Source organism: Balearica regulorum, chromosome 10 (genome assembly GCF_011004875.1).
Source record: "Balearica regulorum gibbericeps isolate bBalReg1 chromosome 10, bBalReg1.pri, whole genome shotgun sequence".
Lineage (NCBI taxonomy): Eukaryota > Metazoa > Chordata > Aves > Gruiformes > Gruidae > Balearica > Balearica regulorum.
The window spans coordinates 4,820,252-4,847,435 of record NC_046193.1 but is presented as its reverse complement, the minus strand read 5'-3'; the positions used below and the strand labels follow the sequence as shown (position 1 = coordinate 4,847,435).

The window sequence follows — 27,184 nt, the reverse complement described above, 5'->3', positions numbered from 1 at the left end:
ACAACCCAGGACCAGGATGGCAGTTACGGCAGTACCGGCCCTGGGCTGGGGTCGGCACCACGAAAAACATGCCGAGGGCTTTGGCAGGGTCCGCTCCGGTGACAGCAGCATGTCCACATCCTCTGGATGTGACCCAGCCGGGGCAGTCCTCTGCAGAGACGTGATCTTGGGGCAAGAAAACTCAATCACGGGGTAATTTGGAGGAACTTTTGCCCCATGCCCCATGTCCCCCTCAAGCTCTCCCTTGCTTGAGCACTCCTAGGTGCGAGCGGCTGGTCGGCAGAGGAGCCGGGTTTCTTAATTGAGAGGAAAAGTCAATTAGCGCATGCAGGAGAATTAGCAGGGCCTGGCGAACAGGCGGGAGCCTTTGAAGGAGTCAGACAGCGCAGGGAGGTGGGAAACCGGTTATTTGAATTTCAAAGGAGCGCTCCGCGGGACGCCTGCCCGGCAGCTCGCAGGGCAACGGGGCGCTGGCGGGCTGAGAGGAAAGCGGGTAACTTGGGGAGCGGGTGGGTAAGGGGAGGAAGAGGAGGGCGGGAGCCAGCTGGGGAATTTCACGGCGAAGAGGGGTCACCCGTGTGACTCCGTCTGGGGGTCCCCTTGCCCTGAGCCCACGGGAGCCGCGACCGTTTGGGAATTAAACTTTTATTGTACCGGAGCCGTGCGCGAACACGCTCCACTCGCTGCTCCCAGGGGCCACCCGAGCGCCAGCAGCCGCTTGGGCCAGGCCGCAGTCGGGGAAACTGGGTTTAGCTCGGCTGACCCCGCAGGATTCACCGCACCAAGCGGGATGTGCCGGGCCGCCGCACTCCCCGAGGCCCCGGGGAGGGGAAGGTGGACGCGGCGGGCTGAGGCGCCGGAGCTGCCCCGGGCCCGGCCTCCGCCGGGGGGAGCGCGGACTCACTGACCCCGCCGGGCCGCGCCTCACACAGCCGCCCGCGCGCTCCCGCTGCGCACCGCCCCGGCCCGCGCCCGGCGTGCCCATTGGCCGAGCGCCCCCCAGCGGGTAGCCAATGAGAAGGCGGAGCCCGCGGGGAGGCGGGGGTACTGGAAAGCGTCACGTGTGCCTAACGTGCGAGGCCATCCGGATGCAGTCCGCGCACGGAAAGGGGCGGGGCGGCTCTGCGCTTGAGTGACGGAGGTTTTAGCCTATCAGCGTTTCCAGGGCGTACCCGGCGGGCGGGGCTCGGCTTTGGATTGCCGCAAGAGGCGGCGGGGCGGGTTTTGGACGGCGCGGTTGCTATGACGGCCGGTGCTGGGGCTCCGCCCCCTCTGCTGCCGCCATCTTGTTGTTGATTCGAACGGCAGGGAGCGGGCGGCGCGGAGCGGAGCGGTGGCGCTCGGGGCTCGGTGTCGCCAGCCCCCGGCTGGGCAGGCAGGGCCGGCCCCGGTGAGCTACAGCGGGCGAGGGCCCGGGGCAGGGAGACAGGCTGAGCTGGGCACGCTGCTGTGAGGGGAGGGAGGGAGCGAGCGAGAACCGGGCGCGCTGCCGTGAGGGGAGGGAGGGGAGAACCGGGCGCGGCCCCATAAGGGGGAATGGGAGAGGCCGGTGCGGTCCGAATGGAGGGTGGGGGACAGGCGCGGCCCCGTGAGGAGCCGGGGTGAGGTGGGGGGACCGAGCGCCGTGCCGGGGAGCGCCGTGCCGGACCCATGATGGGGGGGGGGGGGATGCAGGCGCGGCCCCCTGAGGAGGGGAAGGGGGAGCCAGGCACGGCCTCCCGTTTGCGGCGTGTGAGTGGGGGTGAGACCCGTTTGGGGCACCGCCCGGCCGGGAGGGTCGTGCCCCGGGAGCTGGGCTGGGCAAGGGCAGCCCTGTGGGCAGCACGGTGCCTGCGCAGGGCTGTGCTGCCCCTGACGGGGCCCGACAAGCAGATCTAGCATCGCCTCTCTTTGTGCCCTTCCCTTCTACAGGAGCAGCGTGCAGGAAGGAACTCGACAAACCACGCTGGTAACATGAAACCAACATGGTGAGGAAGCTGGTGGGGTTGGGGGTCCTTTCCTGTGTCCCATCGTGCTGCCACCCCTGCAGCGGAGGGGGTGTGGGCAGGCTCTGGCAATGCTGGCTGCCCCGATGGTTACCGGAAGATGCCTGGCAGTCCCTGGAGGCGGATGTGCTCATGGGTCTGCAGACCTGGACTATAACCAACAACCTTTCCTGGGGTTTCCAAGTAGGACTTGGATTAGGAGAGGTGGTACTGACTCCTGTTTGGTTTTCAGCCGCTCTGAATTTAAACTGGTGCCACGCTCAGTGTCCCTCCATCTTAAAGCTCTGAATCAGCAAGGCCCCAATTTTTCTTTCCAGCAATATGCTTTAGTATGTGCTGCCTTTCTCGTTTCAGTCTGCCTTGCCGTGTTTCTGCTCCATCTGCTTTTTCTCCCTTCAGGTTCACCTGGCTTAACTTGGTATTCAGAGCTTCCAAAGCTGAATTCCAAGATTGGCCTTTGCTAACGAAGCACTGAATGGTGCCAGAACAGTGTGGGCTTGGGTGTCTGTCCATTCTTAATGTAATATTTCTATAGTCGATAGGTCTATTTGTGTAAACTTAGTTGGTAGCTTGTCTCACAAAATAATATACTGTAATGTCTTGTGCGAGTCTCTTTGTATTGAACTGTCGTCTGTAGCTGATATATTGATGTGTGGGCGTATGGTTAGATTTTTGATGGAGAAAAGTACTGTATTGTTATTTATTGCTGAACTAAGACTTTGATTCTTTGATTTCCTTTTTACAGAAATTCTGTCGGGCTTGAAAGTGTATTAGAATTATATATATTGGTTATTAGATGTGTCACTGTAACCCTAAATAGGTCTATTAGGGGCATCCTAATCCCATGTAACAGTTCTTTGTTATTGAGATGGAGAAATATTTTTCTGTGGCTGGGTTAGTTTAGCACTGAGCTAAGGTAAGTGCTTTGTTTTGGAGCAGGAAGGAAAGTGGTACATTGTGAAAAGATTACACGTGAACTCTGTATATAGCAAGGTAACGTTGGGTTGCTGTTTCAACTGCGTAAAACTCTTGTTTTGTCCATGTTTTGAATCGTCCTAATGCTAATTTTTCTTCTGATAGCTTTAGAGAGTGTTTCGTACTCTCCCCAGCTTTTTCAGCACAGCTGTTTCCAGGTGCCTAAGTGAACAGCCTATGCCATGCTTGTTAGAGCCAGTTAGGTGGATCTGATGTGTCCTTTTCATGGCATTGCCTTTGTTTCCTCTCTAATAAGGACTTTTGGGAGAGCAGGGGAAGTGATCCTTGGCTCCTTGAGGAGGAAGTTGGTGCATACAAGGTCATTACTGCAGGAGTCTCTTATGGCCACAGGGGTGGAAAGAGTAGGATGTGCTGGTGCAGCCCTCTTCTGAACAGTGCATGTGTCTTCCCTAGGTTAGTTTCCACTCTCGTTATCCAGGAGGCACCTTGTGCCAGTTTTGCATGTTTGTTACACAGAAAAAGAGCAAGTGAGCGCGTCACTTTTGAGATGAGAAAGGGGGCAGTTTCTAGGATCTACTTCCAGTCACCAAGAGTTCTCGTTGTGCTACCTTCTGTGTGTAGCTTCACAGTCACTTTAGATTCATGTAAGTATAGACTGCAACAAACAGGAGGGTCTTGCCCTGTCACTGGTGCCAGCTGGGGTGTTTGTGCAGGTGGGAATCATTGTTCCCTGACTTATGAGCTGATTAAACTGACTTCCCCTCTCCCTGTGCCGCCGCCCCCCCCCCCAACTTTGTGGGTGCTTGAATGATTTTGCTGGTTGCAAGGGCAATGGCGGGGACATGGGGCTGGTGGTAAAATGGAGTCTTGTTCAGGGTAACCTGCACTGTGACTGCAAAACACTGCAACAAGGTGTTTTTAGATATTTAGTTATATAAAAATATAATTTTAGAATACATATTTACATATATTTAAAAATGAAATGGAACAGTAGCATCCATGCTTCTTTCCCTCTACCTTTCTGAATTATGTGCTACATTATGTGCTTCATCATCAGGATGACAGTACTGGGCATGTCCTTATAAAAATATTCTGGAAAGTAAAATTAGATGTGCTTTGGGATCCCCTCTCATGGCAGATTGTGTAAGTCAACTGATTTGCAAGTTATTCTGTATTGCATTGCATGTAGTGAGAAGTCAAGGTTAGAACAGCAAGCACTCAGAGGTTGAAAAATGCCCAGGCTGATGTAGTACCTGTACCCTTAATCAGTTAATTAGCTGCCTGAACAAGCATTATGATTTCTTCTTAATCATGCAATTGCATGCTATTCTCATCCCATCTGAGCTGCCTAGTTTGTTTCTTCTCTCCTTCCTTCCCCCACATATGGAGCTTATTCATTTCGGGTAGAATTACCAAACTCTGAAGATGTGACCTTGTTGAGCTTGACTAGTGCAAGATGACAAGCCCTGTACAAGCTTGGAGCTGTTTGTTGACCACCTGCTTCCAGGACACAGTCTCTTTGGTTGAATGGATCACCAAATGTTTGATCACTTGTCTTTTTAGATTTCAGTTTTTAGTTGATTTCTCTGTGACTAAAGGTTGTCATGGATCTGGTGAATTCTGACTGGCACGCTGGGGTGTGGGGTGGCACTGTCTTGTGGTTTCCATTGGAATGAGGAATGCAGGTGGTAAGCTTGAAGTTGAATATCCACAGCCTGTGCTCTAGAGGAGGTATGTTTGTTTCATCTGTGGCTGAAATGCAGATGCTGAGGCCACAGAATATCTGACAGAGGCCTTGTTTGAGCCGTTACTTGGGCATTGCATTGTAACCAAGGCACTTCACTTGGTGCTGTCAGATTCGCCCAATCTGCCCATTGGGATTTAGCTTGTAATGTGTTGATGCCGGGATTTACAGTCTCAGAAGTTAGTATTGACAGAAAACTGCAGCGGATTTGTTTACTCTTGCATTTGACAGTGTCACACCGTCAGTCCTGGTGCTGGGCAGGGTTTAGATTTGAACCTGACTTGCAGAGTTTGTGTGGCTCTGTAGAGCTGTGGCTTTGCACTTGCTTGTTTATATAATGTGACTTGCCTAGGAACAACTGTTTTTATTTCTGACTTCTCGCTCTTTGATAAGGAATGCATTAAAAACAAGCCTGGCAAATACAAGGGGTCCCTAGTGAGCTCTGAAGTGGATGAGCTAGAGAAAAGGAGTGAAAGAAAAGAAGGAAGTGCGGCAGAACCTCCGCAAGAGTCATGTCAAGTATTTGTATTACTTGCTGTAAACTGAAGGAACCCTTCAGATCTATGGAGGAGCAGCTAGCAGTCTCCCTCTTTTATATTCCTGATGTGACAGGAATGCAGAGCAGGATGCTGGCAAGTGTTTAATCTCAGGTTTGTTGCTGCTGTCATAGGGGTGTTGGGGGAGGAGGAGGAAGTGTTTGTGCATGGCTGCTTAGTTTCTGTTTTGCAGGCATCGCCTGCACTCAGTGCTTGTGCTGTTCTGATGTGGCAGCAGCTGTTATTTTTGGTTTTCCCAGCGTGCTGTTCGAGTAGATGTACTTTCTAATAGATGCAGTTCTCTTAATTGGCGTGTTGGGGTGCCTGTGCTTCCTATATAGTCCCCCTCAGTGCAAACTACTCTGCAGATAGTACTAAGGTGCAAGTCATTTGCCTTAATTTATTTCTGTATGCTCCTCTATATGCATTTTTTAGTGGTGTTAACTGTGTATAAAAGACAAGCTTATTTAGGCTTTCTTTTACCTTGCATAACCCCCGTCAGCATGCGGTCAGTTCACAACAAATGATTTTATCCCATTCTCTGGGAGTAAAGGAATAACCTTTGCTATTATTATTATTATTATTATTTGTATAATGATATCCACGGTAGTTAACATTGGTGCAATTGTTTCTGTTCAAAAATAACATGGGTGTAGCTGCCATAATTATATTAGTAGATCTGTGTCAACCAAATCTGATAAAAGCAGTAAAAAAGGTTGAGAGATGTAATACGCATATCCTGGTAGGATGTTACTACGTGTGGTTGAGAGCTCTGTTAGATAAGCTTTCTCTGATTTGGCTTTTGCAGTTAGAAAGGTTATCTCCTCCACCAGCTGTCCTGCTGCTTTGCCAAACGCTGCCCCCCTTGTATTGGGGCCTGCAGTAGTGCCTGTTCAGCTGCCATAGTTTAATTTCTTTGTTAATACCCATCAGTGTCTTGTGAACCAGGCCAGACAAAGAACAGGCATGCATCCTGTTTTGCTCTCCCTGCTGGTTGGGAATCCTTGGCTGAGGGGTGGAGGAGGCAGGTGGGGACAGTGGTCTCCTCAGCATTTGGTAAAGAGTCAGAGTCCAGAGGAACGAGTGAGAGCATTTGCATCCTGAAAGGAGCTCGCTGTGAAGTCTGGTCCCAAGCCCAGGGGAAAGCATGCTCTCAAACATTCTGAATTGATGAGCAAGTAAGGATCTAAATAAAAGCTAATTTAGCACTTCCTAACTTGTTTCCATACAACATCTTCCAGGCTGACTTGCTTCTGGCGTCCTGCTCCCTCTTGATTGCGAGAGGTTGGCTCCATATTCCAGTGCCTGCTCAGCAGAGAGAGCTTGGGTGACATCTCTAAGGTAACTTTTTTCTGTTTTGTCCAGAATACACATGCAGCCACCCTAAATATCATGCAAAGAGAAATAAGCTGCTTGCTTTTTGCCTCTCACTTTGTGATTTTACCCTTCAAATATGTAGATATTGTTTGTGGGAGGTATCCTCTCATCTTTGGAGGATCCTAGAGGAATGCCCAGGTAAGTGCACTAGAACAGAGGGAAAAGCTCAGTCCTGTTTTGTATTTGCTAACTTTTAATCAAATCGGTGTCAGTTCTTTGTAATAAGAACTAAGCTTCCAAGATTTGGAGGCTAACTTGTATGCTCTAGCAATTCTGGCCACTTAGCTGAAATGCAGTTGAATTATCTTACGATGATTTTGGAAATCTATCATTGTCTATTTTTTATTTTTTTTCTTTCTATTCTGACATTAGTTTGCTGAAAGATGATAGGCTGGCTTGATAGTCTTTCAGGCTGAAAGGGATTATTTTGTGCTGTTCTAAATTTGGAAGAAAGTCTAGCATACCTGTTTTGCCCCAGTTCTTTATCAACAAAGATATGACTCGTTGGTAGTACCTGTAGTATAAGCATTTGTTTGCCATCAGACTTGAATGACCTTGTTTCCTTGAGAGACCGCATGTTTAAATGGTGGTTATGTCGCACAGTTCACTTTTCTGGTGGGAAGGCCCCTGACCTGTGTGGCTAATGGTCTTTGCTAGTTTGAAGTGCAACAGGTGATGACCAGAGATGCCGAGCTCCACGGCCACCTTCCTGGCGTAGGGAGAGGAGAGATGCGGTGCCTTCTCTGCAGGGGATGCTCCTGTGGCTTTGTCACAGCTGACTTAAGTGCTGATCTAAAGGTGAACTATTGTATAGCTCATATATTCTGCTGTGACATTGCTCTTTTTTTGCCCCTGTAGTTCTAGGCTGAGCTGTATTTTCCTAATTTTTTTTAAACTGCCAGAGTAGTTTTATACAAAATATCATGTAATCTTTAATTGGGATTAGCATTGTCCGCTGTGGGTATCAAAGTATTGTCCAGCATTTCAAAAAGTGACTTTAGAAGAAAGGCGCAAGAAGATAGGGCTGGCTGTTTGTTCTGTGTCCTTTGACAGTACTGTCTAAGCAGCTTAAGCACGTGTGGGGAGGCAGTCATGATCTCATTACAGCTAACTATAGGTGATAAGCAGCTTCGAGCACCAAAATCAGTGCACCAGTGAATGCAGATGTCAGTGAGTTATTTAAAGCAGGAAGGATTTGGGAGAGAAGCCTAGAGGCTACATAGTCCTGTGTCAGTGGCTGAATCAAACCAAAGAACTTCAATGAAACTGTTGGAGCTATTGCAGAAGATGAGGTATAATTGTGCTCTTGTCTTGGTTTGAGTACTGTTGTGGGTTGTAAGTAACACTGGTAAAGTCCTGGAGCTTTGGAAGGCCTTTGCAACATTTGCTGCCTAGTGGAAGGTATATTTCACTTTTCCAGACTGCGTGTAAAGCTATGTGGCAGGTCTGAGGGAGGTATACCTGGCAGATTCATGGGGGTTGACTCTCATCCCACAAATCTAAGGAGGGTAAAAAAAGGCCTTTTAACTTCAGTCTTTTAAGTCTGTCCCAAAAAGATTTTTAAAGGAGTCTGAAGCTCAGTTTGTGTAGAAAAACTACATATGCAGGGTTGTTTTTTTTTTAGATATTTTCTTAAACACCCTCACAGCTCCTATGATAAAACCTACATCAGGTTAATCTTAATATGCGGATTTTGCTTAGATTAAATGTGACCATTTACAAAATGATTATGAATACCCTTACTGTTGCAAATATGGGAATGGTTTGCTTTATTTCCCGTTTGGACCAAATACTGTGTTTTTTCTTATGCTGTACAAGTGGCATTTTCTTTGGTTGGGTACGAATCATCTTTATGTAATTGAGGTCTTAAATATTCCACAGTTCTTACCACAAGTGTTGACCTGAATATACTTATTAAAATCTGAAGGTAAGCTAAATCTGAACCAATAAGCATCATCAGGCATGTTTTACGCATCCTTTATTTTTACAGAACTGAGAAAAACCCTCTAACTCCGTTCGTCAGACTGAGTAAATACCGCTGTTTTGCACCATGTGGAATCTGAATAGTTTTCACTCTTTCTTCAGGTGCTATGCATGCTGGTATTTTTTTTCCTGTAATAGCAGCACTCGGGGTTTCTGTTTTTCCCCCTAATTATTCTTAGCTTTAAGTAAGATCACAGGTATTTTTGTTCATTAGTCATGTAGCATCCTTAGGCCTGACACTTCCGTGTGTATTTCGGCAGTTGAGAATACAGTGAACCTATTGACAACTTGGTTCACCTAATAACAAAAACCAATCATCTTAAATCAATTCTCATTTGTAAATGCAGCTCAGCTCAAATGTTTGTAGTTAAAATAGTTAAGGATATTGTATCATTCACCAGGCAAAAGTAAAACAAGCTCTTCATTCACTGCAGTTAAAATATCTTCCTAAGACCTGGAAGTTAAAGGTTACAAGTCAGATTATGAAATGTTCTTGTGTTTTTTATACTTCATCCTATTATGACATGACAACCAGAAGAAAATTCAAAACCTTTTAAAAATTCTGCTAAGGTCAGTGTCTTTTGGCAGTGAGCTTGGCAGGTTGACTCTTCCATGCGTGCAAAGCAGTTTCTGTTGTTTCAGGTTTACTATCCTTTGCAGTTTTCTTACGATATTCAAAGAGAACTCCGTGTTATTTTCTACCCATAGTGCTTGTTAGTTTGCATCTTTCAGTCTGAGCAGGTACGCTTCGGGTGCCTGTTATCACACTGTATTGAACTGGAGAAGAAAATGAAAGAGTGAATTTGCTTTCCCTAGTTATATATGGCCCGTGATACATTGTAACCGGACTGGCTGTGAGAATACATCTGATTTAGCAGACTAATGTTTTGTAGAAGCTGCAATATGGTCTTCTAGTATCATTGGAGGAATTCAAGCAATGAAGCTGGTGAAGGGTCTAGACTACAAGTCTGAGGAGCAGCTGAGGGAACTGGGGTTGTTTAGCCTGGAGAAAAGGAGGCTGAGGGGACGCCTTACGTTCTCTACAACTAGATTTTAAGGTGTGAAAAATCAAGATAGCTTTTATACATTTGAGACAGACCTGCTATTAAAAGCAAACTTGCCACAGTCTGTGTGTCTTCCAAATGAATGTGTGCTGTGCTTTTTTTCAGCATATGGGGCAAAAGTAATTTATTTTTATTTTATATATATGTGCAGGTGCTGTACTTAATTAGATGCAGGCCAACTTGACAGTAGATCAGGTTTAACAAATAACTTTCTTTTTGCTTTGGCTTTACAGGTCTGTTACTTAGCCAGTGGGCTCAGTTGTTTTAAGTGGCGCTCTAGAAAGCCTGTTGGAAAGAGCTTTGAGCTCCACTTCAGCAGCTTAACATTTAGATAAGATCTTGGAAATTTGTGACCTGTAGAGTGTTTACAAGAACTTGCTTGCAACTGCTGCGGTGAATGGGAAGTTAAATATAGGCTTCGTTTGCCTGATTCTTCACTTTGTTTGAAAAGGAGGAGTTTCTTGTTTCAAACCTTCAGAACAGAACTGGCTGGTGTGGTAGAGTATTCCCAGAGGCCTGCTGCCCAGTGTCAGCCTATAAGGAGAGTAACAGTGAAGATTTGGAGTATTAAAGGTCCCTTGCCTTTGGAAGGAGCTTAAGAAATACAGTGGGGTGAATTGTATTAAGGGACTGCTGCTTTGGCATCCAGGAGCTCCCTTCTCCTTGGATATTTCTTTTTGCTATGCCAAAGTTCCATTGGATCCCTTGGAAGTGTGAGGTTCGCTAGAAGGCAGCACCAAAGGATAGTAGTGCTTGCTCCTGGTCTGGTAAATGATCTTGCAGACATTTTTAAATGCCAAGTTTCGTTTTTTTGCTCTTCAAGATGCATCACATCTTGCCAAGTTGTGACTAGCTGTCCAATTCATGTATCTTCTGAGAAGATAGCCCCCAGTTCAGATTGCCTTTCATTTTCACTCAAGTGGCCGGGGGTGTGTTTGTTAATTCTTTGCCCTTTACCTTCAGAGCATACTGCAAACCACAAAACCCCTGAGGTATTTTAACAGCTTTAAGATTTTCAGTATGAGTGATTGAGAGTCTTGCAAATTATGCTGATCCCCAGAAGAGTAACAGGATAACAAAAGGCCCAAATCAAAATACCTTCCATGACCCTGAGTTGTGTCATGTATGTTTTGCTGTATTAGATTTTTTTTAATGTCACAAGGGATGTGAAAGTATCCTCATATGAAATTCTCTGTAGAATTGTAGCTAGTTTCAAACAAAATTTGCTACCTTAGCTTTAAGGGCCATCAGATACTGTATCATATTTTACTTAAATTATGTACTAGCTTTAGTGTACTGTCTTTGTCTAACATAGATTTGTTATGACCGAAACTTTAAGTTATTTCCTATTCAAAACCACAAAACCAAAATGTTGCACTTTATCCCTGTATTTGTATGGCATTGTTTACTTTCCTGCAGCACCTGCATTGAGTTGTTTTGTTTTTTTTCCTAACATGGAGCTCAGATTTTCTCTTTCCTTCTCCTCTCTGTGTTTTGTTTTTTGTTTGTTTTTTTCTTTCTTTTTTTTTAGTGTGTTGACCATAGAAGAGAATGTACCATATATGAGAATGTACCTTTGCTTGGTACTTTCTCATGGAAAAAAATTACAATGAAGAAGTTTCAAGTTGGGAAGTTGTAGCTCATGTTTTCTTGCCAGTGACCCTTAAGGGTCATCTACTTAGGAAAATTAAACTGATATCAAGTAGGGGGCATGGATTTGCAACGTGATTATGTGGCTTTAACTCCCTGTGGACATGCTTATAAGGTCATTTCTGCTACAAATGCTTGGGACAGCTGCATTAATCAGCACGTTCATCCTTGCCTAGTGCAGCTCTGCCAGTGGAATCCCTTAATGTAGATACAGTTACAGTGGTAAAACTGTACTTTTAAAATAAAGCTTGTTTTGCTGGGGGTATTGAGAAGGTAGACAGTGATGTGAATGCTTTTTTTGTCATTGTGACTAGCATGTGAGCTATCAGTGCTTTTTCCAAGGAAACAAGGGTCAGTTAGAAAAAGTAGGGCCCCAAAATACGTCTTTTCCAGCTGAATTAATTTTTTTTTTATCAGCAGTGTAAAAATAGAAGGGGTTGCAGCGGGAGAGGAAGGCATCCTCTCTATCTGTTGGTCTAATAAAAGATTTTACCTATCCCTACAAGCCTTGCTATATTTATTCCCGAATGGATGTCTACTCGGCATTGCAGGGCAACCTGCAGTTCCCTCATGCAATAAATTAAGCTGTGTCTTGAGCACTGATATAATCTGGAGTAGTGTACATCTGACCGCCTTGGATTTCTCTGCCTCTCTGACCATTTTCTGATGCATAAGAAACACCCAAATTTTGTTTAATATCAGTGTCTCGGGACTATGTTAGTAGAAGGAACCACTAGATAACAGCTGCTCCTTGTGCTTTTGGCACAAGAATTTGTTTACCAGGATGAAGTGAATTTGTTTGGATAATCTTGCTTTTATGCTCTCAAGTCTTTCTGTGGAACTGATGTGCTTCTAGATTGTCCTTTTCTGTTTCTGCCATTTGAGCAGAAAAGTTGCTAAAGGGTTTGGTTCTTCAGCCAAACACAGCAGCAAATTCACTTGAAAGAGGTGCCCTAATTTATTAACAAGCTCAATTCAACTGTTGATGGACTAGGACACAAATTCTTAAAATCTTGAGAATTTAATTATCAGGTAAGACTAAGTTGAAATGGAGTGCAGAGGTATCATGAGAAATAAAATGATCACCAAACTGCAGTCTTTTCAAAACAGTATACAGGCAGTTACTGACTATCCTGCTGTTCCTTTCTGAAATGCCGTTTTGCCGGTGGCTGAAGCACCCCAGGACTGAGTGGTTTGACCAAGATCATTGAAACATTCAGTGGAAACACCAAAGCCAGCAGCCTATTCCTAGTTCTTTTCTTTCCATTTGGATGACCTCAGATAGATTATGATTATCTAAAGAATCTCTTAACCAAATCAGCTGAGCACTTTGCTGACCCTTGAAACTTCAGCAGAGAGATATAAGAATTGCTGTGTTTCTCCTGGCTTTAAATGTTTTAACAGTGTTCAGACAAAAGCTGGGCTGTTTGGTAAAACCGCGTGATGCCATTTGGGGCCTGCCAAACCTAAGTGGTGTCAGCTTCCCCATGTAGAAAAAGACGAGTGTAGCTGAAGCAAAATGTTTGTTCAGCTTTCTTTATCTTCACAGTGAGACAGAAAAAGAGAAAATTCTAATGTACGTGCCCCTCCATTCACTCTCAAAACCACTTCTGACTGCCGAAATGCCCTGGTATATCTCTGCCTGCATATGTGAGATTAAAGTCCTCCTGGGTAGTGAAATTCCAGATGGCACGAGGCTGGGAATCTTACTGTTGCTGCCTTGCTTTGCATGGAGGGGTAGGTGGAGCTTATGCAGACAATGTATTACAGTCACCATATTAATCTTTTTTGTTTAAAGCTGCTGGTGGTGTATCGCCTGCAGTTTTGGCAGAACTTCCTCTGGTCAGGGTGCTACTCTGATGTGGTCTAGTGGTGACAAGAAGCAGAGAGAGGTAGGACCCATGCCATGGCTAAGCATACGTTTGTTTCTGGCCACAGGTGAGGGGATGGGTGTAGTACTGATGTTTGCTTGTTTGGATCTTAAGCTTGTTCTCTTTCTAACAGCACAAGTCATACTGGATGGGCATTGCTACAGACTTCTTGAAGGCAGAGATCCTGTAGTCCTCAGTTCCTCTAAGAGAGCCAATTGCTTGGAATCCCTTTATCTTAACACTGTTCATGTCCATATAATTAATTCTCAGACAGCTTGGAAAAAGGGCAATGTATAGATCTGAGGAGGAGATGGATCAGAGTGGTGTCACAGCCCACAGTATATCGTAGTAATTGTAAAGTTGCTTTACAGTGAGCTTGAAGCAAACCAAATTAAATGCTGCTTTTGAAAGACCTTAAGGGTGAGATAAGCTTGCTTGTGATGGTTCTTCATGGCAAGTTTGTGTTTGGCTTTGATGCACAGCTCTTGGACTTGATAGATTTAAATCTAGATGTTGTCCTAATTCCTAGGAAACAAAACATTTGTGCTGCTTCCTGAGTACTGGAGCCAGCTTCTGCTCCTTACCAGCTGACTTTGCAAAGGGAGCAGAGAGCATGGAACACGTCCCTGCTCACAATGTGCTCTTTGGATAGAGTTCCTGGATCTCTGCTGTGAGGTCAGTCTCCTCAAAATGACAAACACTTCTCTTCGCAGATCCTAAATGGCTGCTTAACTGTAGCTGTGCTCCATTCCTTTGGAAATTCCCTTGCCCTTGCACAGCTGGGAGTGGTATGTGGGGTCTTTGCTTAGCTGTCTTCCTCAGTAGCCCACAGGAAGAGCAGAGACAGAAAAGTGTTTGAATATCTGCACGTTTTCTGAGTAGCAGAGTATTGCAGGACTGCACTCTGGAGGTGAAGAGGAAAGTGGAACTCTGGGGGTTTTTTTGGGGTTTTTTTTTTAGTGCTGTGAAATGCAAAAACGCACAAAGAGTAGCACAACACTTTGCTTGTTAGTGGGAGGAAGAGGCAAGCAGGAGACTTTTTCTCCTCTGACCATAATGAGGTCTGTATACCTTTTGCATTTAAGATCTCAAGATAAATATGTGAGTTGGCAAGTCACTACAAAAGAATTTTTGCTTAAGTCAGGTCTCAGTCAGCAGCTTAATAGAATGTGGTTTCTGTAACTTGTGGAGGTTTATAAGCAGTTAATACATATCATGCATGTTTTGCTTTAGTTGCAGTGTTTCCTTCTTTTTTTTTTTTTATTTTATTTTGGGGAAGTAGTGGATCTACTGGGGTAAAGGACAGGAAGTCTGCATTGCGCATCTGCATCGTGACCCGAGAAATGAATCGGCTTAGTCATAACAGTTGAGCTGTAGCGAATTGTCAGGCCGTTTTCTGGCAGGCATGAGTTTCTGTCAGTGGCTTCAGCGTACAGGTAAAGGAAATCCAGTCTGAGTCTGTCTCTGCTGCTGAAGGAGATGTACTTAGTATTATCCATGCCTTTTCTGAAGGAACTTTTGCTTGAAGCAAAAGCTCTTTCTGGTTTGGTTTTGGTTGTTTGCCCACGTAAACAGTTTTATCATTGGAAACAGATATTGAAGTTTTCAAATCCACCTTGTTCCCAGAAGGGGGCAGGGGAGACTTGTAAGTTCTGGAGTCTGATAAAATGTACTTTTGTTTCCTCGTGTTACATTTCCGTGCTAGCTTTCAGACACAGCAGGCACTGTCATCGCTTTGGCAGCATGAGCGTGGCACAATGAGATGGCTGCTCAACGCCAGAAGCCTGCAGCAATGACCTAGGCTGCAAGCATTTTGTGTCCTTTGGTTCTCCTTTCTCCTGGGGAGCATTAAAACAGCTTTGAGTTTTCTCCTGCTGTTCCCCCTCATCTGATTCACTGCGATGTTATGCATGTAAAAACCATGAGAATATAGAGTCATCATAAAGCATCTCCTTCTCTATACCTAGAGCAGTCTGACTAGTTGGCATCTAACTGGGCAAAAATCTTCATTCCTTATTCCATCATCTAGATTTTTCTTAATTAAAAATGAAAATAAGCTGTTCCGTGAAACTTTCTTAGGGATTTTCAGGAGGGCCTGTTTTCTCTTTACAGAGCCGACTTCCCCTTACTAAGTTCACTCAGCCTGGCCAACAGTGAGAGGGAGAGTTTTTTGCCAAATGTTTTAGAAATGGGGTCATGCAACTCTCCAGCAAGTTGATTTTATATCCTGCAAAGAGACCTGTGGTTTCTTTGACAACCTGGAATACAGACAGAACAAACTCAGCTATGTTAGCCTGCATTTCTGTCTTTTGAGTTGTGGAAACAGCTACTTTTTCTAAGGACAGTGCTTATTACAACATCCCTGATAATTATGAGGCAGCTTCTACCTCTACTTCAGCAGTAAAAGGCTAAACAAAGACGGTGCTGAATGAGGTGGCTGAATGAGTGATGGTTGGCACAGACTTGCTTGAGGTATTTGGTGCTTTTTATGCCTAAGTCTTCAGCGGTAAGGTCTCCTGGGCCCCTGGGTTTAGGGGCAGGGTTCAAAGAGGAAACAGCAATCGGAAACAAATGAAAACAAGGTGAGGGATTACTTGAGAGAATTTGAACCATGTGAGTCCATGGGACCTGATGGGCTGCACCCAAAGGTGCTGAGCTGACTGTGTCATAGTGATGCCAGTTTTGGTCATCTTTGAAAAGTCACAGAGGTGCTGGCAGGTGTCTGATCACTTGACAAAGGCAAGTGTTGCACTTGTCTTCAAAATAGGCCCAAAGGGTAATCCAGGGACGTACAGGCTGGTCATCCTCGCTTCAGTTGCAGGGACAGTCATGGGTCAGCTCCTTTTGGTATACCTTTCTGGGCATGTGAAGTCAGTCAGTGTGGATTTACCAAAGGTAAGTTGTGTCTGACCCGCCTCATTGTCTTCTGTGATAAAATAATCGGATTTGTGGATGAGGACGAGCACTGGAGGCCATTTAGCTTAAGTTTACTGAGTGTTTTGATGCGGTCTCCCACAGTTTTCCTTTATGCAAGTTGGGACATTATGGTCTGGATGGGTGGAGTATGAATTCAAGCACATCAGGGAATTCTGAAGAGTAAATGGAGTCAGAGGAGGATGAAGTGGTGATTCATAGAGCTCTTTCCACACAGCAGGATGATAGCTTCTGAAAGTAGGCTCTTAATCAGTCTTTGTTTTCTTCCTGAATGTCATTCTTTGCCACAATGCAATAAGAATGGATGGAAGACAGTATTTAAGAGGCTGTCTGGTTGAAATTTGTCAGTCTTGCTTATTATTGGTGTAGAAGATTAATCTGTTTTTTCTTGGAGGGGGTTTGACATGAATGTTCTTCAAGACTACCTTGTTTTGTTTTTTCCCCTCAGTCATATGTGTATATGTGATAGCAACTGAACTACAGTTAAGTACATTACATGGCAGTTTTGGCGATTTTAGTCATACCTGACTTAAACTGCCATGAAGAATGTATGTGGAACGCTGAGAAGTTGGTTTGTAAAGAACAGTTGCTCAAAACATAAAGTAACTTCCTTTTCAGCAGGTTACAGCCTCTCTGGATTTGACCCTCTTTCTAGTAAAAAAGCTGGAGGTTTCCCATCAGTCCAGATCAGATTTCTCTTCAGTGTTCCTAAAATACTAGGGAGCATCTGATAATCTTTTTGGGATTATCAGTCTGGAAAGAATACTGTTTGTTTAGAGCTGGGCAGGCTCAGGTGTATCTGCTTGTGCCCAAGGAACTGTAATTGCAAAATTCAGTATATGATCCTTGCTTTGGAATTTTTTTCCTTTCCATTATTGCTATTACTGCTTTGCTGCAGCCAGTGGTATACTTTGGCATTAAGAATTCAGTTTAAACTATTTAGTGTGGTAGCATGATAAATTAAGGTGCCAGTTATGAGCAAAGAGGTTAATGGTCTTGCATAACGCTTGTCTTGAGTTTTTTTTGTCACTGCAGAATTAAAAATAGCCATTAGAAGCTCTGTTTTGTCCTAGTTGTGGATTTTTCTATGGAAATCAATTATCTGCAGCAACTGACATTTTTTTTAATCAAAGCTTTTTTTTTTTCTGTTCTAAAAGCATCATAATTCAGAAGTTACGAACAGATACTAAAAATTCAAGTTCACCGCAAGCTGCTTATGTTTGTCTTTCAGTTAGTGATCTCTTGGAAAGCTGTAGATCATTCTTCTTTTATCAAAACTACTTAAGGAATGTAAGTAAACTTACATTAAACTCCTCTGCATTTACAGCTTTTGTAATAATTCTTCATGGCTTTAGCTCCTTGTGACTTTTGTGCTTCTGTGGTTAACCCTGTAGCTCCTCTGTACAGTTATTGATTAAAACTCTTAACTCTTGGCTTCACTTAGCTATTTGCACTGTGTAGTCTGAAACAGCCAAAAATGTGGAGCATTGTTACAGATGCATCTGAGATCATCTTCTGTTGTTAGCCACATACTCTTTTTTTTTTTTCCTTCTGAGAACATTTTACCATTTGTCCCAAATCAGAACTGACCGTAGCCCTTGGGATTAACTTGTATGTGTGTCTAATCTCATCCTAAATCTCCACTCACAGAGATTCTGTATCTTTGCTAGCAATGCCCTCCTACCTGTTAAGGTTTCTCTTCATGCTTAGTCTTTGCGGTTTTCACAACGTTGTAATACATAGTGCATTTTTAACTTTGATTACTTTATGAAGGAAAACCAGCATACATTCACCTGCATGGCAGCATAGATTGCTTCATGTCTGTGCGCTATTAAGTGGCAAGGGGAATTATTTCCTGGGTATGGTTTATCTAGGGATCATTAAGGACTTACTTCATAGACTCCATTCAGAAATGTCCAAATGGTGTCATCTTGGAAGGTGCAAAAACCAGGAGGGGGGAAGAACTGTCCTCAAATTCTTGGTTCTTGGTGTCTAAGAAAAATGAAGATTTATGTAATTGAATTTGCTGCAGTCATCTCCTTGGCTTTCCATTTGAGATGCCAGTGTGTTCTTGCAGTGCATTGCTGCTCCTCGCTTCTTGAGACTACACCTGGGCTTAGTACTTGCTGAGACTTCCTCTTCGGTTTGGTACAGTCCGTATGTGAGCTGCAGAGCTATGAACCATGTTCACTAGACTTGTCCTAATTTTTTAGTATATGACGTTCTCTGGTTTTTCATTGTTCCTTGATGAAATGTCTGCTTCCAAGGGTAGTTGATAGCTTGCAGGTGTCAATAAGCTGAACTGATCTGCACTAAGCAGACCTGCAGCTGGGCAATGCAGCAGCCACAAAGCAGAGTCCCCACCAAACACCACTGGCTGTGGCTTTCTCTGCTTGCGTTAGAGGTTCCATTTAAAGTCCTGATCTTTGAGCAGTGACCTTATAAGTTCTTCTAGTATCTCTCTGGTGATAAGAATGAAGAGACAAGACATAGTATTAATGTGTAATATCAGTGGGCTCCCAAGGGTGGGATTTGTAATCCTCTTAAAGGAGAGACGAGTCAAAGAAGCTTTGGGAGGTCACCTTTTGCGGGGTGAGAAACAATCCCTGTGCCAAGCTCTGCCCCTTTGTGATCAATTTCTCTCCCTTTTTTTGTATTTCATCTCTCAGCAGCAGAAAATAGATCTAGATGAATCCTGCAAGTCTTGACCTCTGTAAAACTCCTACTGCCTCAGGTTTGCACAAGCAGAGACTACCTGCCAGAAGACAACTGTGTGTGTACGGGTTGATAACCTTATGTGACAGCATTATGAAGTCTTACTCTCTACAGTTACTAGGCTATTGCTCGTGAGACACTTAGAGCATGCTTTGATCTAAATGGGACCACATACTTCTGCTTAGCACTCTGCAGCTTCACTGCAGTTTTACCTTTGCCTTATTTTGTCACACATATTTTACTTGTATTGCAGAGTTGTGAGAAATTCAGGTGTCTAAATGCAGTCCTAAATGATGACTTTACTGAATGCTCTTAGTGTTTTAAAATCCTTTAATGTGTATTTGATATTTAAAGAGAAATATTTCCAATATTAGTGACAAAGTATCAGCAGTCAAGAATTTATTAAGATAAACTTCATTTATGATATTCTGGTGATTTGTTGGAACAGAGATGTAGCATTTGCTCATGAACATCCTGTTTTCTTTGAAAAGATCTACTTTTTTTTTTGCAAGATTATCCAAATACAGTAGTGCTGAACACTTGCTGCTTATTCAAGAGGCAGCCACAGCTTTAACTCTGAATTTTGGAGGAGCGAATTGTCTGTGGAAGTAGCCCAGCCTGTTCTTTGAGCATGCTGTCCTCCAAATGGCAGCAAGATGACAAGCAGAAACTGAACTTGCTGCATTTCTGAGGCCAAACTAGGACTTCCAGGAATCCATCATTTGATCAGTGCTGTGTCCAGAGTTAGGTGTTACAAGCAATGGCACAAGCACACAGTGAGCTTTGTTATATTGATTGACAGCTACTCCGGGTAGTACCTGCATTTAAGTTGTGTACATTACTGCTGAAATCAGTTTGATTATGGATCACTTCACAGTAACTGTTGCAGTGGTTTCTTTTTTTTTCAATAAAGCTTGGTTGTGCAGAAGTGGTCAGCTTTCTGAAGTGACTTTTTAGTAGTTTAACTAAGGTAAAGAGAGCCTTGGACATAACCCAAGCAGTAGTTTCTAAGAATCCTTTGTTGTTCATGAATCAATGTTGTTTGTATAATGTTGTTGTCACTGTTCCTCCTGGCTTTACTCCCCAGTACTGCTTGCACATGCTGCTGCTGTTTGTCATGCCCTAGTTAAGCACAACAGGCTGTTTCTCTCTCTCCCTTATAGCTCTGAAAATAATGCTGCTAACAAATAAATAAATATTTATTTTTGAGGAAAGAGGGCATTTTAAGTATTAATGGTGTGTTGTGGAAAATTAAAACACGAAGACTTAGATCTGCTGATTTTTTTAATGTGCAATTTAAATCTTTTGTACAAAACTGTTTTTTTATAAATGTTACGTAGTCCTGTTGTGATATTTTGTCTATGCTGAGTAAGAGTGCAGCTTCGCAATCACTTGAAGCTGAGCTTTAGCCTTTCCTTGCCTTTAGTTACAGGTGCCCACCATCTCCCTTCTTTTGATGCTAGAGGGATTGAACCATATGGCCAGATCTGCTAGGGACCTGATCTGCCTGAAAACTCAGGGCTTTTTGTTTTGTTTTATAAGTTGCTCGTTTAATTTCCTACCGGATGAGGTACTTAATCTAGCTGTCTGCAAAGAGTGCTGATGCTGGTGTAAAGATGACATCAGGAGAGAGGTGAAAAAGTTGAGTGATCTTTCTGCTGGGAGCAGCAACTCGTATCTCTTTAAAGTCAGGGTGAGACTGTTCTCTGAGCGCAGTGTTGCAGGACAGTTGAAGCTGAATGAAACTGGCCCTGCCTGCCCTTCCACTGCTGGATGATTCTCCCCTTTTACTTTTGTTGGGTACTGGCACTGAACCAGTTCAGGAAGCCACACTGGCACAAACAACTTTTTTCCCGGGTTAATGTTGTTTTTTTTTTTTTTTTTTTTTTTGGTAGGCTAGTTTCTGAGCAGGATCAGGTGAGTGCCAGTGCTGACTCAGGAGAGGGGATGGGTTTGAAGAGTGCTGACTTAGATTTATTTAATCTGTCATAGAACTAGATGCATGTTAAGGAACGAAAGGTAAGATTTGCCAAATACCAATTTTGTTAGTTTTCTGTGTCCTCATGGATTGATTTGACAACATCTACAAAACAAGGCTGCTGAACAGCTTAGAGACTGTGATTCTTGCCTTCTAGAGCAGACACAACAGAAACTGTAGAAATCTTGTTTCCTGAAGCTGTTTCGTTAACATGCCTCCTACCCTGTTCCAGAAGTCAAATCTTAATGGTTATTCAATCTTTTGTGCCTTGTTTTCAATGAGAAGGCCTTACATAATGGTGTGTGTCTGATGTGGATACCTGTCACCAGCTGAAAGCAGAGAACTGAGAACCAGGTCCTTTCGAGTAGGTTGCCAGGCAGCCATCAAATAGGAACTATTTCAGTTGGTTTTGTTTCAAACAGTATTTGAGCCAGTAATTTGGGAAAAGAACCTTCAGTCTGTTTCTCTCGTGGTCATTTCTAAAGAGTGCTAGCATGTCATCATTGCTTAGTGCTTATTTTGGTTTTCCACCCTTCTTTTTGTATTTCCATGTTAAAATTCAACTGCAATTGAAGAGTTGCCAAAACTGCAGGTAGAGTCCTTGCTTCTTGAATGTCACAGTCTTCAAATCGGTGGGAATCTGCACATCGTGTAGGCTTGAGTTTTTTGAATGGAAGATGACCAAGATAGTTAATGGTTATGCAATTTCTAGGAGAGTTTTGTTTCAGAACTTGGCCCAAAGCTGTTCATTCACATCAGTGACTTTGTTAGCCGTGTTTTGATATTTATTTCAGCATGCAGACTGCAAAAATGACATATAATTTAGGACAAGCAACAGCTCAAGGGAGCTCAGTAGCCATGCCTTACTTGTAGGATGCTCATCAGCGTGACCTCATTTTGTCTCATTAAAGAGACCCTCCACGTGGTTGTGAGCTGCAGCAATAAAGTACCCTATGTGTTCAGTTTAGCAAGCAGTCCTGTTCTACAGCAGCCGTGAAGTAAGAGGTGAGCTGGGAATGCAAACGTTGGCTTTGGGCACAAGGATAACCATCAGCAATTCAGGCATCTTGTGCTGATACAACTGTTTGTACAGCTGCACAATAGATTGGGGATCTGACCTGGGTTGAAAAGTAATCCTTAAAAAAAACAAAACAAAGCGCCAGTTTATTTTTAACTGCGATCAGTTCCCCAATTTGATTCATAGTGAGGCTGCAAACAGTTGTACCAGCACAGCCAAGCCAAGTGGGAGGCTGCTGCTCATGCTGGTGCAGCTGTCAAAGGATTGCCTGTGTAACCATGGTCTAAAGAAATAACTGAAGGAGGAATTAGAAACTGATTTGGCTTGATCAGTGCCAAAAGAAATCTGAACGTAATATTGGGTGTGTGTGGTTTTTTTTTTTTTTTAAAAGCCAGGCATTTGGATGGAGTTGGTTTTGTTGTGGAAGATCACTTTAAAGAGCAACCAAGACAAGCAGTTGTCTCCACCCCAAAATCTGCCCTGTTTTACCAAACTAGAGAGAATGTAGTAGATGAATAAAGTATCAACATGTACTTTTTCCTCATGCAGACCAAGCTTTTGATGTATGTTTTTTTGACTGTCATTTCCCTAGGGGAGAGCTGGAGGCCTAGCTGTTCACCTAGATTTTCTTCCTTAATTCAATGTTTTTACACATTCTGAAAGCAGAAAAAAATTATGAAGTGCAGGTAGATGAAACTTTTTTGCTTGACTTTTAATTTCAAATAGATTTTATGTTTTGTTTTTCTGGGTAGGTCTTGTTTTTTTTCTTTTCTCTCTTCTGAGGATTTCATAGGAGATGGTGGAGGGCAGAGAAACAGAAAACACCCCTTCTTTCTCTTTGGCAGCCCACATGTGATCTGAAAGTGGAGTATATGTGTGCCCTTGCTTTTGAGTCAGGGAAGTTGACTGTTCTTCCTGTTGCAGGATCTTCACTTTGGTCTCTATGCTTTGCTTTCTGTGTGTGGCAAGTATAAGATGCAGCACATCAACTGTGCCTTTCAGTTCCTGTCAACCACACTCTCAAGCCTGAAAATCTATTTTATTGCTGCACAAATACTTCCCTTTTCTGGGATTTTGGTGGTTTTGCTGGAGGTTTCGTCCTGTTCTTATGCAAGCTGGGAGGATCTTCTCCCATCTTCCCACCAGCCATCCAGGTGTCTGTACTGGCTAGGTGCCTGAGGGACATCAGCCTAAGGTGAACCGTTCCTACTTGTCGAGTCTGTGTGGAGGTGTGAGTGGGAGCTCAAGCTCCAGAGGTGCTTGCACAAGTGTGTGTGACGGCATCTTACCAGCCTGGGAGCCAGCAGTTACTCTGTAGGTGATTAAGCCAAAGTGACTTCCTTGGCTCCGAGCTTGACACCTCCAAGGACTTCTGGGGTGTTTTTAACCAGGAGAAGGTGAGGTAGGAACTTGCTTACGAGGTGCCATTGTTCTCTTTGCCCCATTGTGGCACAAACCTGAGACTGCCACTCTCCTGATTGTGGTGGATTCTTGTCTGTTTGGTGGGGCTGCCCCGCTGGCACTGAGCAGCCCCCCCCCCCCCGTGCCATCCTTTTGGCTAAGCTCTGTGCATGTTACCACAAAATTGCACCTTCCTTTCTCTCCTCCAGCAGTGGCTTGCTGTGGTGTGTCTGTCCTCTGGTTCACCAGCTCTGACTCATTCTCTTAGTGTCAGCAGATTAGCGTGGTGCGTTTACCTGCTCATCTGTCCCACCTTCTGATGCTGTTGAGGTTGTGGAATTTGGTACCCACAGCTGACATGAAAGTGCGATGTTTCTGAACATATTCCTCCCCATGCTGAACTCAGCACAGTCATTCCATCATCTTACTACTGGGGAGGCATTTGGGTGGAGTTACCTGGATGATCCTGCATCCTCCAGGATTTCCTTAGGGATCTGGCTGGCTTATTTAAGCCTCGGTCTTGGGGAGGAGGCCAAGGTCTGTGACTGAAGAACAGGTATGCTTTATTATGAGCGTTAATGAAAACTTTGAACATAAGATTTTATCCTTCTGCTTATTCAGTCTAGAAGTTGAGTTACAAATTCTTTCCAAGTTAGTCTTTGAGCAAAACCTCTTCAGTGGGATTGATGTGAATTCCCCCACACACGCTATGAAGGCAGGGACTGCAGTTTTCTGCTATGAGCCCCTTCACTAGTGTGAATTCAGGAAATGTCTTTGTAGCGGGTTGGGTTGGTTCCTTATGGTTTGTGACTGTTGAAAGTAAGCTCCTTTCTAATTGTGTCTGTTGGATCTGAGAGCTGTGCTGAATGGCAGCGTTTGCATTGGAATAGTTTAAAAATAACCTGTATCCAGCGGAGACTTTTTTCCTTTTTGTAAATGAGATGAAGACAGAAATTAGTTCACAGAAAGCTCAGCAATGAGGCCTCACAAGCATTCATCTTCCCTAAGCTCTTCTCTAGAAAGCATGCGCCATATCCTCACCTCTCCTATAAAATGCAAAGCTAATATTAAATGACCCTGCTCTCCTAGAGAAGAAAATCTTCTGGGCTGGTACTGATAAAGCAACCTTTTGTTAATGTACGTATTCGATCAGGTCTTGCTGCTATGGAAACTCTCAGGCTTGGACTGAAGCCAGTGCTTCTGAACCGGGAGGGAAGGTGCCCTTTACTACTGAGGTAGGGTATGTTTGTGGTGAGATGCAGTGGGATTCAGCGGCTTGGCTCCCTCTCGCTCATCCTCCCTGCCTACTGGAGAGGAAAGAGTGGTGATGGCCTGACCGTGGCTGGACCTTCCTCCAGCCTCCCCTTTGCAGTGACACTGATAGCGGTGACAAGGACTGGCAGGTCCCCAGGCAGCCTGTGTCCTCCTGCCAACGCGCTGCATTTCTCCAGCGCAGAAGGGGAAGCCTGGAGAAAAGAGCAGCAAGGGAATTAAATCAGCTTATATCATCCCTGTTACGTGCAGTCCTCTCCTGCTCCCCAGCCTGAAGTCATCACAGTAGTGCCAGCTTTTCCAGGATCAGGCTGAACAGGAATACAAGCTAGAAGAGGCTATTTGAGCTCTGGCTTTGGTTACCCTCACGTGCAGATAGCTGTATGGCAGATGTTCACAAAGCCTCGCAGAGCACCTGCTCAATATGTTGCCGAATGTGACAGATACTCCCTACGCACTGTTGTGTGCTAAGGCTTGGCATTAAAATGAAAAGGTTACCGCTGTAGCATGCCAGTGTGAGCAAACAGGTATTGTCTGTGCCCTGGGTCTAGACCCCTAGCAAGGAATTCAGGTACCTCATCCCTCCTTGAAAGCATGCCGTGCTTTATACATAGGTGATGGCAGAAGGGCCTTTGCAATTCCAGCTAATCTTTTTTTTAAGAAAAAAGCCGCCTTTAACCCCAAATGTAGGTACTGGTTTTACTGAGGGGTTTAGGCATTCCAGCCATCCATGCGTTGAAAGCGCATAGTTTGGCTTCTCTTTCTTCAGAAAGAGCTGAAAAGACTTGGCTTCCGCTCCTTTCTTAGGAAGAGAAGAGGAGAAAATTCTTGGTCTGACAGGCTACTGGCAGAAGTGCTGAAGCTTTGTAATTAGTGTGATATGTGTATGGCACAGTCTTCCTTCAGATCAGTAGGAGACAGAAACACAGGGTATGCCTAAGGACTCGTATTACAAGCTTAATTTTATTTTCCATGTGGTCCTTTCTATAAGTTCAATCAAGCTCTGTCTTAAAGTAGATTAGGCTCTTTCCTGGTGTGCACTTCAGCAGTGGGTGCATTTGTGCCCTGTTGTTGAGGCAGGAAAAGGATTGGTGAAGGGAGTGTGCTTTTGTTCAGCCAGTGGCATGGAGTGGAGCACACCTCTCCGTGGCTATTGTCCTCTCCATTGTGGCATTGTTGTGGTTGTTTACTGCAGTTCCTCCACCAGCCCCACTGTTGGCATTCTTTTCCTCAGCTGGCATTCTTCAACAGCTTCACCTAAAACTTCAGTTTTGCTTTTTGATGTATGCCTAAGGATCGTATTCTTTCTGGCCTCGATCTGAAGAGCCACGCTTGCCTTGGTGAGGGCAGCGTGTCCAAAAAGGGCTGTATTTGGTAATAGTTCAAGTGTTGGACAGAAGATGCAGGAGGAGGCTCAGGATTCAAGGTACATGCTCAAGCAGGCTAGGAAGGTTTGTAGCTTCCTGGATACCAGGCTGGCCAAATGCTTCTGGTTATGTCCTAAATGTTGCTGCAGGTTCTTGCAGACTTGTGTTCTCTGCCCAGGTTCCAGGGGACACCTATTTTCTGCTGACTAGACAGACGTGTCTCAGGCCTGTGGGTCAGCTTTTGTGCTGGGAAGCTGATCTCATAGCACAGTGGGAGATGCTTTTTTTTTTTTTCTTAAATGGATTTTGTTCTGTAAAAGTTGGGTCACCCAATCCAGCACGACTAGAAAACACCATGCTTTTCAGCACGGATGCTTCTGCTCTTTGCTACCAAGTCTAGCTCACAAGAAGCAGTCACCAGGTGCCTGTTGACCAGATACTATAGTCCTCTGGGTTGGTACACTGGTATTTTGTATCCTCGTGCTTTGCCTCTGACTGCTTTGGGGTTCTTCAGGGAAAGTCCAACTTTTGTCAGCATGACCTTGAGGCCTGTGGCCTGGCTCCAGACTTGTCAGTGGCCATCTGCCTTGCCTTCAGAGCCACAGGCCCTGAGGGCTGGCCACAGTCTTAGGAGCAGTGGCAAGGTGATGCTGGAAAGATGGATGTGCAGGCTGCTTACAATGAAGGCCAGAGTCAACAGTGCTTAATGCAGTCTCACTGTGTAATACATCACAGTTTTAACTGTTTTATTTTGGAAAACAGCTTTACTAGTGAGTCATGAAGCATAGCCAGTTTTCCTGTGCAAGGCACCTTACAAAAAGTGGGAACATCAGCACTGTGGTGCGGTCTGCAGTAATTCTTATACCTGTTGCAGTGCAGCTCTCTGCCCCCACCTCTCGAGTGTGTGGTGACCTCTGAGGCCTCTGTCACCTGAAGTTATACCATCAGAGAGGACCTCCGTGCTCTTCCTGCTCCCTTGTTCCTGTGCTGGCATCCTCAGGTGGCAGTGCTCTGGTATGCCCTTCTGTAGTCGCTGATAACTCTGCTCCTGAACCTCACCCCCCACCTCTCGTGAGTCTGGCTTGGTGGGCAGTCTGTCTTGTTAACGATAGACCAGTCTGTTGGAAGGAGGGATGCTAAGCTAGCCTAAATGTTTTCCTGCTGTTTGAGCTATAGTGGTGGTGTTGGAGGATACCAAAGGATCTGCTCTAGATGAACTGGTCTCCCTCCAGCTGTTGTGTGGGTTGTGCACTGCATTTCATAGAGTAATTGGAAGGACTCTGAATTTTATAAGCCAGCTAAAATAGTTGAACCCATGCCTTTGTTTAACAGAGGAAGGATAAATAATATTTA

At 44.5% G+C, this 27,184-nt stretch overlaps 1 protein-coding gene across 4 annotated transcripts in view; it reads left to right on the top strand.

Moving 5' to 3' along the window:
• Positions 1-1,278: 1,278 nt before the first annotated feature.
• Positions 1,279-27,184, top strand: part of IP6K1 (inositol hexakisphosphate kinase 1) — a 37,872-nt gene continuing 11,966 nt past the window's right edge. For 2 of the 4 annotated variants that reach the window (XM_075762814.1, XM_075762812.1), the window contains exons 1-3: positions 1,279-1,390; positions 1,912-1,967; positions 6,443-6,542. The gene's annotated coding sequence lies outside the window, so the exon portion shown is untranslated. The remainder of the gene's footprint in view (positions 1,391-1,911; positions 1,968-6,442; positions 6,543-27,184) is intronic. The other 2 variants (XM_075762815.1, XM_075762813.1) reach the window with 1 other exon arrangement.